Below are 16,368 nucleotides of genomic sequence, written 5' to 3'. Positions count from 1 at the left end.
GTCAGTATTACCATAGGTGAGATGAAGATACAAAATCTGAATATTATAACACTGCTACCTCTGTAAATCCACTCAAATCCCAGGTCCCTCCTGCTTTCCGAAAACCCAAATCCAAATTCTCTGAAGCAACGGGATAGTGCATTGGATGGGGAAGGGGGCAGCAGCCTGGGCACACCAAGGCAAAAAGTCTGCCCTAGCACATTTTAAGTTACACTACAGGAAAAAACAGAAAAAAATACAGATTTGTTAAACAGATTTCTGGGAGCCTGAAGAAAAGCGAGCAGGTAGCTGTTACAGGAAACACACTCAGCAAGAAGGCCATCACGTGTCTGTGTTTCACCTTTCTAGTAAAGTGACAACGGTGCATAAAAACTGTGCTAACACAAGAAGTGTGCATCATGGAAACACAATTATCTATATGTATTATGTGAAGTCTGCCTGCAACAATACCTTAGTTTCCTCTTTAGAAAGAATAAAGCTGGTCTTGTAAGTAGCTTAGCTCCTTTCACAGAGAGGAGTATACCACCCGTGTTCCCCTCACTTAGGAGAAGAGAACTGATTTTCCAGAACTGACAAGGTTTAGGACTCAGAAGCATCTCCAAGCATCAAGGACTGCTGGGCACGTGATGCCAGGCACCACCACGAGTTCCACCTGGAGAACGTCTGCAGGATACGTGCAATGCCCTGGTAGCCTCAATTTTCAGTCGGCAGTGTTCTCAGGGCACAGCATCCCTGAGGTGCCCTTACAGGATGCAGTAAGGGCTCAGCTGTTTTCCATACGGCACAGAGCACCCGTAAGTCCAGGCTAAATCGCTGAATTTCTAACGGGCATTAGGAATCTCATATTGCAGCTCTACATTTACCTGCTGTGGATGAAAGGAGGATCCAAAGATACCTGTGCTGGTGTTGGATCAATACGCAGATTTAAGCTGGTCTTTTGCACAGAGTGTGATTTAACAATGCTGCTATACACATGCAGAACACAAACAAAGTGATTCTTAAAAAAGTAACTTGCATAAATCTTTGGCTTTAAAGCCCACCAGCTCTCAGCTCTGTGCATCATCCACTCCTCTGGTCAACAGCTGAGAACAAGCGCTGACTTTTTAAACCATTGTTTCAAAACCATCCCACGTACGTTTCTGGTATCTCAGTGCCACTCAGGGAGACCAGACCACTTCCACGGCACGTAAAGAACAGCCCCGCAGGCAGTTATCCCACAGCCTGCCACGTGCACACCTGCTAGCCAGCTACTACACTGTAAATACAACCAGTGAAGTTTTTATGCCAGCAGAGCGTGAAATAGGCAGGATCAAGCTTAAAGTTAATGCACGAGCCGAGCAGAGGAAGCCCCACCTCTACACGAGAGCCGAACCCCTGGAGCATTTTGTCATCAGCAATGGGCCAATACCCTCAAAGCACTAAGGGAAGTACAAGCAGTAAGCCTGTTTCGTGTCCGAGCCATTCAGATATTTAACCATTTATTTCATTTCTACCATTGCAGCAAGTCTGCAGCCCTTTCAGTCACGGGTTCAACCCAAAGGCAAAAGGGCCCAAGCGCAGCCCTCCGAGCACCCGCGCTGAGAGCATCCCAACGCCTCTATCAGCCACCGCCAGAAGAGGCCGGCCTTACTGAGAGCGCGCGATAAGCCAACAGCCAAAACAAACACAAAACGCCCTGTGGATCTCAAAGAGCAACGGGTCCGCTGCTAAGCAAACCTGACGGATGTTAAAGGCTACGCAGAAACCAGCGTCCTTCACAGGGCCGTCCTACCTTCCCCAACGGGGACAGGGAGCACACGCGCTGTAAGGGCAAGGAGCAGGACGACCAGCACAGAGCGCTGCACCAAATTCAATCCAAGCACATTTTTGACAGCCAATCGAAACATAACGACTAAAATTAATTGCAAGCCAGCAGCGTTCTGATGCTCAGAAACCATTAAAATACAATCCACAGCAAAATCCTATTTGTTTTCTGGCATGCAGTTGTCCTTGGAAGTTTTGGGGGTTTGGGATGTGTGTTTAAGTCAGTCCCAACACAAACAGCAGAGCATTGGATTACCTGCTATAGCGACACACTCCAGCAAACGTGGATTTAAGATTTCCATTTGAATCACCAGACATTTCTTGATTCAATTCCATAAATGCATCATTTGGCACGCAATTTAGGAGGGAGGATAAAACATTAAAGCTGAAAACAGTGCCCTGATTACTATACAAAGGTTCCAGAAAAGCTACAAGGAGTTTAGCCACCATTATACGTACACCTCTGCCTTTACTTCCCAGAAATGTCATTTACCTCCTGTACTTCCATTCAGAGTTGACTTATGCAACCAAAAACTAAAAGCATTTACCATTTGCCTTTCTTACTCAGACACCATAGATCTCAACGCTGCTTCTTAAGCAAAAAAGAAGTGAAAGAACCATCACAAACAGGTAGCCAGGGCACTACCATGAGCTCAGTGAATGAGCTGGTCTTGACGGAAGAGAAAAAGATAGCAAGAGCAGCAGATCCTTCAAGATCAACATGAAAGGAGATGTTGTTGTAACAGAGGGCAAAACTCATACCCAGGATACACCCATTCTGTTGACAGAGGAAACCGTGCTCTGATTAGAAGCCTTCAGACATTCCCAGCCAATCTGAGTCAGCATGAGACAGTTTAAAGCCGTATAAAAATCATTTCAGAACACGTGGTTTGAAAACAAATGGCGACAGAGACTACTTGGTGCCCCAACAGGGCAGCATTCTCCCGTCATGTCAGCACCACGCTGTGTACTAAATGTTACCGGGATCCATCACTACCTCTGCTCCTCCGCTTCCAAAATGGTTGCAGGATACCCTCCCTGCATGCAGAAAGCTTCTCATCTCTTCTGACTATGGCTGTTTTGTAACTGTTGTGACAGGGCAGCAGATAGAGGCAGTGCAAATGACGCTTATTAGCCTTTGTGATGGGAGCTGGTGGTCTCACAGCTGTTCCTCACGGAGGGCAGCAGCACGATCCCCGCTGGTAGCAGCCTCGCTGCAGACCAAGGGCCAGCCAGGATCCTAGCATCCCCCTTGTTCAGAGAACTTGGTATTTTTACCAAGGCATTTTAAGACCAGCAACCCTGAAACAAAGTGGTTAGAACATCTTCTTCCACCTGTGTTCTGACAGCACACAGTTTTCAGAGGGCGGATATTTTAGGCCAGTACGGTCAAACAGACTGATCCCGGGCAGGAAAGCTCCCCCACTGTGGCAAAAGCAACACAGGAAGGGTGAATTTATTCATACATTACGCTGAACAGCCTAAAATGGAAACATCCCATATGTCTTTTTTCAGGCCAGGATGAGCAACCAAAAAGAATCACTACCACAGCGAGTGACTGGAAAATATACCGATGGAAACTGATGGTATCTTCTGCTTTCCTTCCTCCCCATGAAAAAGTCCTTGCAACCACACTGTTGCATGTTGTTGCAAGAAGGAAGCAAAATCAGATCCACTCTTTTTACTTTTTTCCTTCAATGAAGCTTCTGTGTTTTTCCAGCTACAGAGGCTGATCTGTAAGGTCTCATCTTTCCTCACAGCCCCTACTGTGCTCGTGTCCTTTAGCTACAGATGTACAACTGCAAAAAATCACCAACAGATAGAAATATTTGCAAAGTGCATCGCACCCAGTCCTGCAGCATTGGAGGTTTATAAAGACTTAAAGGTCTAATGAATAAAACTGGGGCGAAGAAGTCATTGGCTTAGTGCATTTTGCTATAAAAAAAAAATCTCCAAAACAACAAACCGAGAGCTTCATTTACCAAACAGTCTGATAAAGAGATTCACATTCACAATGAGATAGCCAGCAGCTAAAAATAACCAGCCAGCTGCAATTCCCACCTTATGTGGCTAGGCAGAAGTGCTTCGTTCTCCCCCTCCCCTGGCACACACACGCTCACTTCCTTCTTCATTGCAACATCAGAAGCTGAACTGGATGCTACCAAGCCACAAAGTCCTGCCCAGAATTTAAAGTTACGCCCCAGTAATTACATAAAATAAGCTCTTCGTACAAATGGTTCAAAAATCAATTTACTCCAGTATTGCTTTTAATTCCAGAATATTTTGACTGGTCACAGAACAGAAAAGCAGTTTTAATTTCTGAGGCTTGCTCCCTCCCCTTGGATGTCTCATTAAAAAAACAACAAAAGAGAAAATAACCAAAGCTCATTCATTTAGCTTGCTGCTCTGCCAATACAGGGATCAAACTCTCCTGAACATGGAACCTTTTCAAGAGCACGTTTTACATGTATTTGGTCTTCCCATTTTGTTCATAAAACATGAAGAGGGAGGATAGCAAGCGAGGGAGTGAAAAACCAGAATAAACCTAGGATAATGCAAAAGTAAAATTCAGTTGTGCAGGAGACATGCCACTCTCAAAAGGAGGTCTTAGCACAGTAAAAGTATAAAACCAGTAAAAGCTCTCCAAAATCTTTGCCAACTTCTGGCAAAAAGGCAACACGCTCCTCTGCCCTCTCAACAAAGATGCAGCGCATACACCTTTATGAACAGAAAAATCCCTCCACGTTGTGCAGCTTACCCCCTGAGAAGAGGAGACAGAAGAACTCACCTGTAACAGCTACTGACCCAGTACCCTGACACCGAGAAGCAGACCCTACAGCCCGCCTCGGACCAGGGGCGGCTCTGTGTGACAGAGCTCAGCACCCACACGTGGCTGAACGCCACTCATCAGCCTCGAAATAACCACCCAAGGGCAAAGCCTGGGTTTAAATACCTATTTTGTTTTATTTTAAACCAACTCGGTGTGAGCTTTGCAACAGTTTTCTTAAATTATCCTGGGTGGGGGGGTAGATTCAGCCCCACATCCCTGCTGTGGACTAACAGCACCAGCAAACACTTGCGGCTGGGTGACGTTAGCAGTCAGCACTAGGAAGTTCCTTCTGCCAGGCAGACAAGTTGAGAACAGTAACTACATGCTCACCATCCCACCAGCTCCTACACGGCTTTTCAGGTGCAGGAACACAAAAATCTTGAGGGAGATTCATCCAGATGCTTGGCCTTCAACCCAATTTTGCAGGAGTCCTTAATTTACAAACAGCAACGTGAATTAAGCCGTCTTTTTTTGTTTAAGGCAACTGGGAAGACAGAGATCATAAATACGAAAGTTCTTCCACTTCCTCTCTATGCACCCTCGAGACTCACCCACAGCTTCACTGACAACAGCTGCAAACGCCCTGTGGAAGGGAGGCCCTGCCTCCAGGAGCCCAGCAGCCTTCAGAGGAGAGGTTTCACGCTGCACGCAGCCGCCGCAAGTTCCCTGGAAGGCTCCGAGAGCCAGGGGGACCGAGCAGTGCTCAGAAAGGTTTCTGTTGTGCTGTACTGCTTACTAAGCATCTGCCTAAAATAAAGGAAAAACAGCAAGGAAACTGTCCTCATTTGTATAAATAAAACAAACGGTCTATCTGAAGAAAATTAATATGTATTGGTGCTTCCTTTCCTAATTTTAGGATGTTGGTTGTGCATTCCAAGTAATTCCCACCCTTCAAGAACATGTAGGGCTGAATATTTAGAAATAACTTCACCTGTCACACAATTTCCTTCACATCGTGTCAGGCCCCAACATTTTAGAAAGCCATCGTATCCCTGAAGCATGAAATAAAACTGTGTTTGGCAACACCCATTTGCTTTCTTGTCATCACCTTCCAGTCAGCATTGCCAGCGCTCACGAGACAAGCATTCTGCTGCGGTCTTCCCCTACTTTTTACAGCAGGGATATTTTTCTATGTTGGCTATAAAGCAATAAACAACTAACACACAACGTAACACATCAGACTCTCAAGAGAGCCTCTCCTTGTTTATATTCAAAATCCGAGCATAAAATCCTTTCTAAAAATGCAGATTCAAGTAATATGTAAACCTCCAAACTTGGTCTTCCGTAGAAAAAGCTCCAGAAAACGAGGTAAAGCACGAGCAAAAGGAAGGCGAGCGATTTCTGACTCAAGTCTTCCAGTGCACTTTGCAGCACAAGAAACGGAAAGCGAAACTGCCCAATTTACTCAGCAAGTCAAACTGAACAGTGGTATGGGGCTTTTTGTTTGTTTGCTTTTCAAGAGATCACTGCCAGCCCAATTCTGCAGCACTGCCCCTGCAGCAGGGCAAGTTTCAGCCTTCCAGCCCTGTCTTCTCTCCATGCCCAGGACCAGGACCTGCTGCACAGCACGGTCATCCCATGGTGGCAGCAGCTTCTTGATCCACATCAAGCTCCTAACACCACGTTTGTGCCAACAGAACTCAGTGGGAGAAAGGAGAGGCTGCAGCAACAGCTGGTTTTTCATCAGCACTGAGGGTGGCTTGAAATCCATATTAATTTGCAGTCTCGCTGTTTAAAATTCACAGTTTGATGCTCCCCAAATCTGGATCCTTAGCTCCTGGAGCCTTGTGTTTCAGTAGGAACCTGACTTCATACTTTAATCAATACGTTTCAAGTCTGTAAAGTCACAGAAAACAGTTTACATACATAATCGTGAAGAGATGAAGCCCCAAAGACAAACACAAATAAGGCTGGATTTAGGCCTCAACTTTCTTGCCTTCAAGACTATGGCGCTATTGAATTTTTAGAAAGTTATTAAATTTTAATAAGATACAATTGTTAATAGCTGACAAGATGATTTCATTTTGGGAAAAAAAAAAAGGGTAACTGGTCTTTCCTAAAATAGGTTTTCTCCTTCTCCTGCATAGTTGCTTATTACAATGCTTGCCAGAAGGGGTAAGATCCTGGCAGATATTTTATAAGCAGTCTATCAAATAAATTAAAAGCTACAATGGGATCATCCATACAAAAGTGTCACAGGTTGTCAAAATACAACCTGAGCCTGAAGGTTGCCAAATCTTAAGAGGTTTTTATATTTGCTTTACAACTTTTAATATTGATTACTAAGAGTTCTGTTGCCTGATATTTCTATGTTTTGTTCAATTTACATAGTGAAAATGCTGCAACTTAAGAGTTAGGCAGATACTAAGCTAAGTTTCAGCTGAATATATAGGACTTCTTTTGGCAAGAAGGCACTAAGGGCTCACTAGTGGCAGACTAAGCAATCATTGCTATGCCAGGCTGCCAAAATTCGCTTAGGCTACAGCCTGACCTGCATGCAAATCCAGCCGTGAAACAGAAATGAAGAGCTCAGGGCGGACTCGAACATAAATGTGTGCGCTTCGGTCCTGCTCCAAACCACCGCGGCACTCTGGTGTTGCAGCAGCCTGCGCCTACCCAGGGTAATTGAGGGTGAAGCCAGGAGCAGCTACTATCATCGCTTCGGCTATTAAGGCTCCTTAATGAATGGTCTGACAATAACCCAGGTGGAACCAGTTCTCTCCTCGCGAGGGCTTTAGCCATAATAAGCCCCTTGCACATTCCTGCAGCGTTTTCCAGAGATCTCACAGCATGAGGCTACTGACTGCGCTCTCACAGCCTTGTGGGGCAAGTATTAGTCAATCTTTTTTTTTTTTTTTTCCCTCCATTTAAATACAGATAAAAAAACAGAGGCAGAAATCTAGCAAACGACTTCCCTGTGGATACACAGCTGACGAGTGGCATTCAGAATCCAGACCTTCCGGATTCCAGCCCTGTCATCAGCGAAAAGGCCATCATTAAGAAGAAAGAAATTAGTCTGGTCTTATAAATAGCATTTGAATACAAGCCTTCCTAAAAGATTTGCAGGCAGTTGACCTTAAACACCAGCAGAACTGCACAGGCACGGACCGGCTGGCGCAGACCTGGGCCTGGTCCCTCCAACTCCCGGCATGTTGGACATCGCTCTCATACGGCCACCTCCACCTGGCTTGGGCTCAGCACATCACCAAGCAATAAAACTGCTGAAAAATATAATGTGTTCTTCCAAAACCGCCCTGTGGACAGGAAAAAGGGACAACAAACAAGCTTTAGCCAGCAACTTTCTTCCTGCTGTACTCTGAGGCGCCAAGGAATCGATGTCTGACAGAAACCTCACCTCAGCGCACACCTGTGAACCCCGAAGGGGAAATGGATGACAGCACCTGAAATTTGGAGCACCCAGCTGAGGTAATATTTGGTCAGCCTTTAAGATTTGAACTGCTCCTACTGTATATCACACACTCACTTCTTGCATTAATACAACACTACAAAGAGTAAGGGCCTTTTCTGGACTACAGCTTCTATCACCCGCAGCAGGTCTGATTCCTAGACTGTATTTCTCACAGCACGATACTAAGCCCAGTCATGATTCTGCAACAAAAAAAGCCTCTAAACACTGCTTCCATACAAGTCTAACCTGATTTGGAATTGAGTACTTTTGGGGAAAACAACCCTGAAATACCAAGTCGAAAATTGCAGAAGCAGAGTTAAATTAAAGTAAAAATAAGACATTGTGTTGTAAAACAAACAAAATAATTCCAGTAGTTACTCATTTTTCCTAAATTTAGGTAACTACCACCTCCTACCCACCTGGGCCACCGTCAAGCCCTGAACACACGAGAACAGGAGCTCTTGCTCTATGGGAAAAAAACAAAAATGAAAAGCTTGGCATCTCCTGTGGGGATCCTGTCACCGAGAAAGCCACACACAAATTCACACAAGCAATTATGAGAAAAAACTGCCCAAACAGAACAACAAGCTGGAACGTTTTTTGTTTCTATTCCTCACTTTAGGAGGAAAATGTGGTTACAAGCAGGAGAAACATAAAACCCTCCTAGTTGGCTGTCTGCAACGCAGGTGAACACAAAATTTCTGAGAAAATGAAAACATGCCTCTAACACTTCAGCTACAGGCTCAACCCTCTTAATGCAAAAGCAGAAGAGTCCAAACTCACTGAGTTCTCCACAGGATGACAAAACTCATTGCATTAGTATGCATTAAAGCATCGCCTGAGTGTGGCAGAGCGGATGAGACCTGACTCTTAACAGAGCCTGTTTCCATCCCAGCTCACATTTAGGTCTCAATTATCTTATCTGCTCTGCCACTCGCATACTTCCCAGATAAGAAATGTTTCCCCCCCCTCTTTTGAAAGAAGCTTAGAGTTCAAATTGAAACCCCAACTAACATTAAGATCAAAAACGTTACAAATTAAAATTTGAGGCAATGCTTTTTAAAAATACTCTACGTACAGGTTAAAACTGGGAACCAGAGTTAGTCGATGTGCTATGCAAGTTTTAATAAAAGCAGTATGTTCTGCAAGCGAAGAGGGAATATTTTCTTGATTTGAGTTTATGCACATGGTTTAGGTCACCGATCAGTTCATCTGAAGTTGAGAAACTACTTAAGAGTTGGGAGGGGAAAAAAGCCTGTTTTCCTTTTCCAATCTATGACTAAGAATGAGGCAAGCAAAGGGAGGATCTAAGATCCTGAAGGCGATGGTAACAAGAGGTCATTAGTTAATTCCCTCAACTATAGATAATACTTCCTTTTACTAAATAAGATCAGTTTTTAAATGATGTCAAACCTTCCCCCCCTCATGGTTACAGCATACTGAAACTTCTTCTGAACGAGTCAAAATAAGTAAATGCATAAGAAATAGAAGCAGTACAAATTTGCTATAATGTCTGTTTTAACCAGTACTTCAATGTTTACAAGTAAGTTAGTGTTAAGTTTTTCTTTTGGGAAAAAAAAATAAACACAAACAACATTCTAAAATTCCTGTTTATTGCTCAAATCATTTTTGAAAAAGCTTAATGCACTCTTAGGACCAGCTATTATTATTATCTATATTACTACAGCACCTGTGAGCTCCAGTAACACTGTAGTAAGAGCTACAAAGCCACAGCAGAAGTGCTGCCTGCTCTGAAGAGATTATAATCACCTGAAAGATGAATAGTTAAGAAATGCAGGAGAGCACCAGGAAACGCACGACTGGAATTTACGATCTCTCCATCTGCACTTTCATTCACTTTCCCTTGTGCACTGGAAGAATCAAGGTGTGCATTTACTCCCACCACCCACCGTGCTGAAAAAAACAAACCTCCCTAAGTCATGAGAAGACCAAACAAAAACCAAGAACACCAGAAGGAAGATGCTTTGGCTACTGCGACAGGAAGAAAACCATATCTTTACATGTTCTTAACACCTCTACTCCCCACATAAGACACACAAGATTTCAGTTTTTAAGGTGCAAAAGAACAAGACTGAACTGTAAGAAGATAAACACCCCCTGGACAGCTGGAAGGCTGGGTGAACTGTCAAGGCAACACAATTCAAGGCTGGTTTAGCCTCAAAAAACAATTGCTTCTCTTAATGAGACACCCATTGAATTCATACATTTGCTGCAGTGCAATAGCAACAAACCCAAGTTTTGTAAGAATGCTGTTTTCATTTAAAGGAATTATTTGAAAATTTACCACTACAACTCAGTGCATCCAATACAAACCGGCAGCCTGACTTGTTTACAAAGCATTCTGCCCAGCGTTAGACTAAAAATCCAAACTTTTTGCTGTGTAATAAATCAAATCAGTGCTCTGCGTCTAACATTTTTCAGCGGTACCATATGCTACGTACTCCCATATGTTCCATTACAAGGAAGAAAAACATCATCTCAACATGAATCATCAGTGACTATATTCTTGTAAATCTGGCTTAAACACTTAAAATGTGCAAGGGCCACCCTAAATAAATCTGCTCAGTTTTATGCCAGCATCTCTGCAACAAAATCTCAGATCACTAACTTGAAATGAAGGGGAAAAGAGGTTTAACGTGGAAACTGAGCACAATATTTGCTCCTCTACAGAGGCAGACTCACCATGCACAAAATTTGGCAAGCGTTCATCAATTCCAATCTAATAAGGACATCCTGCTCATAAAATGGTGATAGTATCTGGTAGTCATAACACCTTTCATCCCAAACTGTTTAACATACGCGAAAACACGCACACTACACATGAGATTCATTCCTCCCAGCGCTAAAAAACAGTTACTCTGGGCCATAGCATCTGCCACACACAGAAATGCTGGAGAGCAGTTTGCAAGAAAAGTAAAAACCAAACCAATGTAGGTAGGCAGCACAGAGTTTCCTAGACTGGAATTTATCCGGGATCATGGGGTTAACGTCTCCACTCTTACAGGGACAATTTCTAGACTAAATACAAACAGCTTGCTCTCCCTTCCCAAAGACAGTACAACCAGCAGCACAAAAGCTGCTTGTACTGAAGCAGAGCCACGAAGGTCTGAAATCACAGCACATCAAGGTCACCCTTTGCCCTTCTTTTGAGGAATTACTCTGTCTCCCCTCAGTATCACAATTAACAAGTAACAGCAGAAGGGGGTGCAACTCCAGGCCAGTTCACTACTCATGAGGAAGTGCTGCTGCTGGAGATTAGCTCGTCTGATTCAGACGGGCTCTCTGACTTTGCCCAATTAACCCCATGATCCAGCTGTGCCTAATTATATGACCGTTCAGAAAGACTGATTGAAATTAATACGCCAGACAAACTGTGAGAATGTCCTTATTTGAAAGCCTCCTGTAGCTAAGTAGCGAGGCATGCAACTGCGCGTTCCCACATAACTATTGGTTTCATTAAATTTGAAATAAACCAGAGTCCATTTTGACCTAATATTCAGGGTGGGGAAAAAAAATAGTAATTACATCAACATCAAGCTATTACCTGTTCAAGGGAATAAGTGCTTACTTCATTAACAACTCCGACAAACTTGTTTTGTAAGCTCTCTATATTAAATTTGAAATTTCCCCGTCTCTACAAATCAAACTAACAATTTCTTACACGAGGGGAAAGTCTAGTAAGGCAACACAAACACCAGGATGACTGTATACAAACATGAAAAATTCGAAACTGCTCAAATCAAACGCATTCTTTTGCCATCCTCAGCATGAACAGGCTTAGCCAAGACAAAATAATTCAAAAATCTATTTGAATTCAATCAATTTCTTTTAAATACTAGCAGTAGTCTTTTTTTCAATCTGAGAGCAAAAGCTACTGATCTTTACAAACACGTAGTAAAAAATAAAGACCCTCGTATAGTTTGACACTATAAGCACACACCATGTCAGAAGCATTATGCCTTAATGCTGGGAATTGGGGCTTCACAAAAATTCAACAGAAGCTGCCACGGTATTGCAAATAACAAGGAGAGCGCTCGGATTTCCAACATCCTTCAGTAACTCAGGAGATGGACGACCACACCCAATTAATTTACTTTAATTTCTATTTCAACTTTCCTCCTCATTAATTAGGAGCTGAGGTTCGCGGAGATTACAGCTCCTGCCACGCAATACCAGTGATGATTTTAAGCAGCGCACACCATACAGCCGAGTTTCATGTGCTGTAACGCAGCCACAGCAGATCAAAACGAGCAAGTCCAAGTGCCTGCTACCTGTGAACTAGGTAAAGAGGTTACACAGTGCAACAGATTTCCCTTTTTTTCACTCAAAATACCTAAGGAGCTGTAGATTAATCAGATCAGTACTTTCTAAAGAAAGCTTCACCCGATAAATTAAAACAAACCTACCACAGTGATTCCAGAGGACGATAACGAGACAGCGTCAGGAAAACTCACTGAGCTACCCTTGGAAGAGCTAACGAACAAGCAGGCACAACGCAATTGCATAATGTTTATTACACAGCACCAAGCCAAAGGCAATCAAATCATTCTGGTTGAATCAATGGTCTTCAAATAAGGAAGTAGTTTGAAAATAATAAGCATAAAATAAAACACTCTTTTTTGGCTTACTACTTTTTTCTTCCTGTTGTGTAAAAGCACAGCTATTAAAAAAGCTGAGCAAGTGCCGGATTCTGTGTTTCTGCTCCAAGCCCCCGATCCCCCTGCTTTGTGCAGGGAACTTCCCAGGCATCGCTACGCTTCTCCTCCCCTGCCACAGGGGGTTCCTGAAGAGCCTGTGTTAGCCCAGCAGGCTCCAAACTAGCTGCAAATTGACAGGGTTTTCTCTCCCAGGGAAGGCAGCTGATTAATCAGAAGAGACAGAGGCCAGTTCTGCTAAGAGACCACCTCACCATGCAACACACTATGAAAAATAAATTTAGCAACGAAAGCCTGCTGAGAAAAGGTCGATATTTAGAACGCACATAAGCAGAAATATCTCATCATAAAAAGTTTTGACTAGCAAGGTTAAAACTTAATTAACAAAGGTAACAAATCGAGAGGGAAGTACCTACAGGGAATCACTCTAACACACACACAAAAGAATGAGTTCACCATCTGCAAACCCTCATGTTGGGTAGGAAAGATGGAAATGGCCTAGCTGAAGTTCTCCCTCAAATCAGATGCTAGAGGAAGTTATCTGATGAGCTCTATGATAAGATGTACGACTTGTTATTGGGTAAATAAGAAATGTTGATTTGACAAAACCTGAGAAAACATACATTGATAGTTATGAACAGGTTGCAGCCTCATTGAAGGTCCAGAAAGCATTAAGTTGTCAGGTACGTGTTAACGTTAAAGTTTGTGAAGAGGTATTTACATTTAAAACACTCCCTGTACTGTCTCAATACTCCTTGAGAACTTAGAATTAGGCAGCTACCAGAAATTATACAGTTTTGAAGACAAAAAAAAGAGAGAAGAGCAAGCACAGTATTATTTCTCTCTATCGACAATCCCTTACATGACAGAAAAGCAACCCACGTACTCTAGTGTATCTTCTACCTGATTCATTAAACTAACAACCAGGAGTAAAATAAGCTACGTGATTTTAAGCACTGTAGAATTCACAGACATCAACCCATTGCTTAAAATACGTAAGCAGACCTTGGGGAACAGATGGGAGCCCCCAAATATGAGTTCTGTAAATGACAGTGGGGTGTCATACCCCTGCTGAGCTCTTACCCAGTTAACTCCTAATCACACCGTGCTACCTGACAGCTCCTGCGGACGAGATAAGGAGCGTGTGCCCCCCACGGACCCCCAACCCTGCGCCCTGACGTCTTGCTGCCCAGCTCGCTACCCCGCAAGGTGGGCAACGCGACCCGAAACCCTCTTGGGTTTGGACGTGGGTCCGTGGCACCGCTGGGGTAAGTCCTGCTGCCCGTGCAGGGCAGGAGGCCCGACCAGCACCACCTGTCTGGCTGTTTCCAAACAAACATGGCAGCTGCCCCGGCGCACCCACAGCACCACGCTCGCCCGCGGAGCCCAGCGGCGTGGCTGCGGGGAGCACGGGCAGCGCCGGGCCCGGCGCACCTGCACGCTGCCGGGCGGCACGGGACGGGAACGAGCCCTGGGTCTGCGGAGAAAAAGAAGCGGTGGAGGAAACGGGGGCGCAAAAGAAAAAAAGTGACAGGGAGAGGGGGAAATGAAGCGGTGGAGGAGATGGGGACATGGAAAAGTGACAGGAGAGGGGGGCGGGGGAGAGGGGGAAAAAGTGGTCCAGGAGATGGGACGGGGGAGATGCGGACACACACGGGACGTGGGGGCAGGGGACAGGGGGACACGGAACGAAATCTGGGGGCTCACCGCTTGCCTGCCGGCCTCCTCCTTCCTCCTTCCCAGGCGGGCCCACGGGCTGCTCGAGGACATCCGGCACCTACAAGACACCCCTGTCACGACCATGTCGCGACCACGACAACGCCCCCCGCCCCCCCCCCCCCCCCGAAAAACTCCCCGGGACCACCCTCACGGGGAGGGGGGAGGGGGGAGGAGGGAACCGGCGCCCTCCTCTCCCTCCCGGGGGACCCGGGGACGCCCCGAACCCCCCCTCCCCGGGTCCCTGCGGCTCCCGGCGGCCGGGCCCCGCCGCCGCTCACCCGGTGCCGGCCTGCGGGGGGGGGCGGCCCGGCCCCGCCGCTTCCTGCCACGGCCCCGCCGCCGCCCGGGGCGCGGCTGCCTCCGCTCGCTCGGCGCTCGGCTGCGCGGCCTGGCGGCTCGGGGCGGGGGGGTACGGGGAGGAGGTGGAGCCGGGGCAGCGATGAGGAGGGGTCGGGGCTCGATTGGGGCGGGCTGCGATGGGCTGGGGGGGGTCGGTGAGGGACTGGGCGGGCTGGGAGGGTAGGGGTCTGTCCAAGCGCTACGAAAGGCCGACCCCCGGTCAGAGAGTCACAGAGTTATTAAAGTTGGAAAAGGCTTTTGGGTTCATCTGGTCCAACCACCCCTCTACCACCGATGTCACTTGCTAAAGCGTGTCCCCAAGCACCACGTCCCACCTTTCCCTGAACACCTCCAGGGACGGTGACTCCGCCACCTCCCTGGGCAACCCCTCCCAACGCCTGACTGCTCTTTCTGAGAAGAAATGTCTCCTCATTTCCAGCCTGAGCCTCCCCTGGCACAACTTGAGGCCGTTCCCTCCAGTCCTAACTGGTTACCTGTGAGAAGAGGCCGACCCCCAGCTCCCCACACCTTCCTTTCAGGCAGTTGCAGAGAGCAATGAGGTCTCCCCTGAGCTTCCTCTTCTCCAGACCAAACACCCCCAGTTCCCCCAGCCGCCCCTCACAGGACTTGTGCTCCAGGCCCTTCACCAGCTTTGTACCAACAGCCTTGGCTTGAAACACCCGGCTTTCAAGTTTCTGCACCTTTAGTTTCATGACCTCTCACAGCCCTATAAGGCCCCAACCCCCCGTAATGGAGCACAAGTCCTGTGAGGAGCAGCTGAGGGAAAAGGAATTGTTTAGACTGCAGAAAAGGAGGTTTGGGAGACTTCATTGCTCTCTACAACTACCTGAAAGGAAGCTGTGGGGAACTGGGGGTCGGCCTCCTCTCACAGGTAACTAGTGGCCTCAAGAATGGCCTCAAGTTGTGCCAGGGGAGGTTCAGGTTGGAAATGAGGAGACATTTCTTCTCAGAAAGAGCAGTCAGGCACTGGGACGGGTTGCCCGGGGAGGTGGTGGAGTCACCGTCCCTGGGGGCATTCAAGGAAAGGTTGGACGTGGTGCTTAGGGACATGGTTTGGTGGGTGACATTTGTAGTAGGCGGATGGCTGGACCAGATGATCTCGGAGGGCTTTTCCAACCTTAATGATTCCATGTCCTGTTCCTCACAGGCCAGGGCAGTACATTACAGGTTTTGTAGCTGCACTCATCTAACTCACCCAAGAAATGGGTTGCCATGCCCTCTGTTTACAGCTTTGTGACTTTTTTCTCCATTTCTTACAAACGGAAAGAAAAACACACTGAGCGCGACTTCTGCGTCAGCTCCTCTATGAATAGCTGATGCTGACAAAGCAGGATGCAGAAATCTGCCTTCAAACTGAGTGAACGTATGTGAAACAATAAGTGAGTTGTGATGAGGAAAACAGCTTTGATAGAAACGTGAGCCAAGAACAACAGCTTGACAAAGAAGCTTAAACTTTCCCTGATAGCTCTTTGGGGCGTAGACAGTTAAGTTTCTGTGTTTGTAAGGGAAACAGGGCATTCCTTAAAGCTGAACCTCCTCCCTTGGGTTCCCACTAAATGCCTGAGAGATGA

The 16,368-nt window shown here is 46.0% G+C and overlaps 1 protein-coding gene across 4 annotated transcripts in view; it reads right to left on the bottom strand.

Moving 5' to 3' along the window:
• Window positions 1–14,861, bottom strand: part of TAOK3 (TAO kinase 3) — an 83,390-nt gene extending 68,529 nt beyond the window's left edge. For all 4 annotated transcript variants that reach the window (XM_083803416.1, XM_083803415.1, XM_083803414.1 and 1 more), the window contains exons 1-2: window positions 14,716–14,861; window positions 14,426–14,495 (exon numbers count right to left, since the gene is read on the bottom strand). The gene's annotated coding sequence lies outside the window, so the exon portion shown is untranslated. The remainder of the gene's footprint in view (window positions 1–14,425; window positions 14,496–14,715) is intronic.
• Window positions 14,862–16,368: the final 1,507 nt, after the last annotated feature.

This window comes from Anser anser, assembly GCF_964211835.1.
Source record: "Anser anser genome assembly, chromosome: 18".
NCBI classification, from domain to species: Eukaryota; Metazoa; Chordata; class Aves; order Anseriformes; family Anatidae; genus Anser; species Anser anser.
Note: the sequence above shows the minus strand (reverse complement) of the source record. Positions and strands in the feature narration are given on the sequence as shown.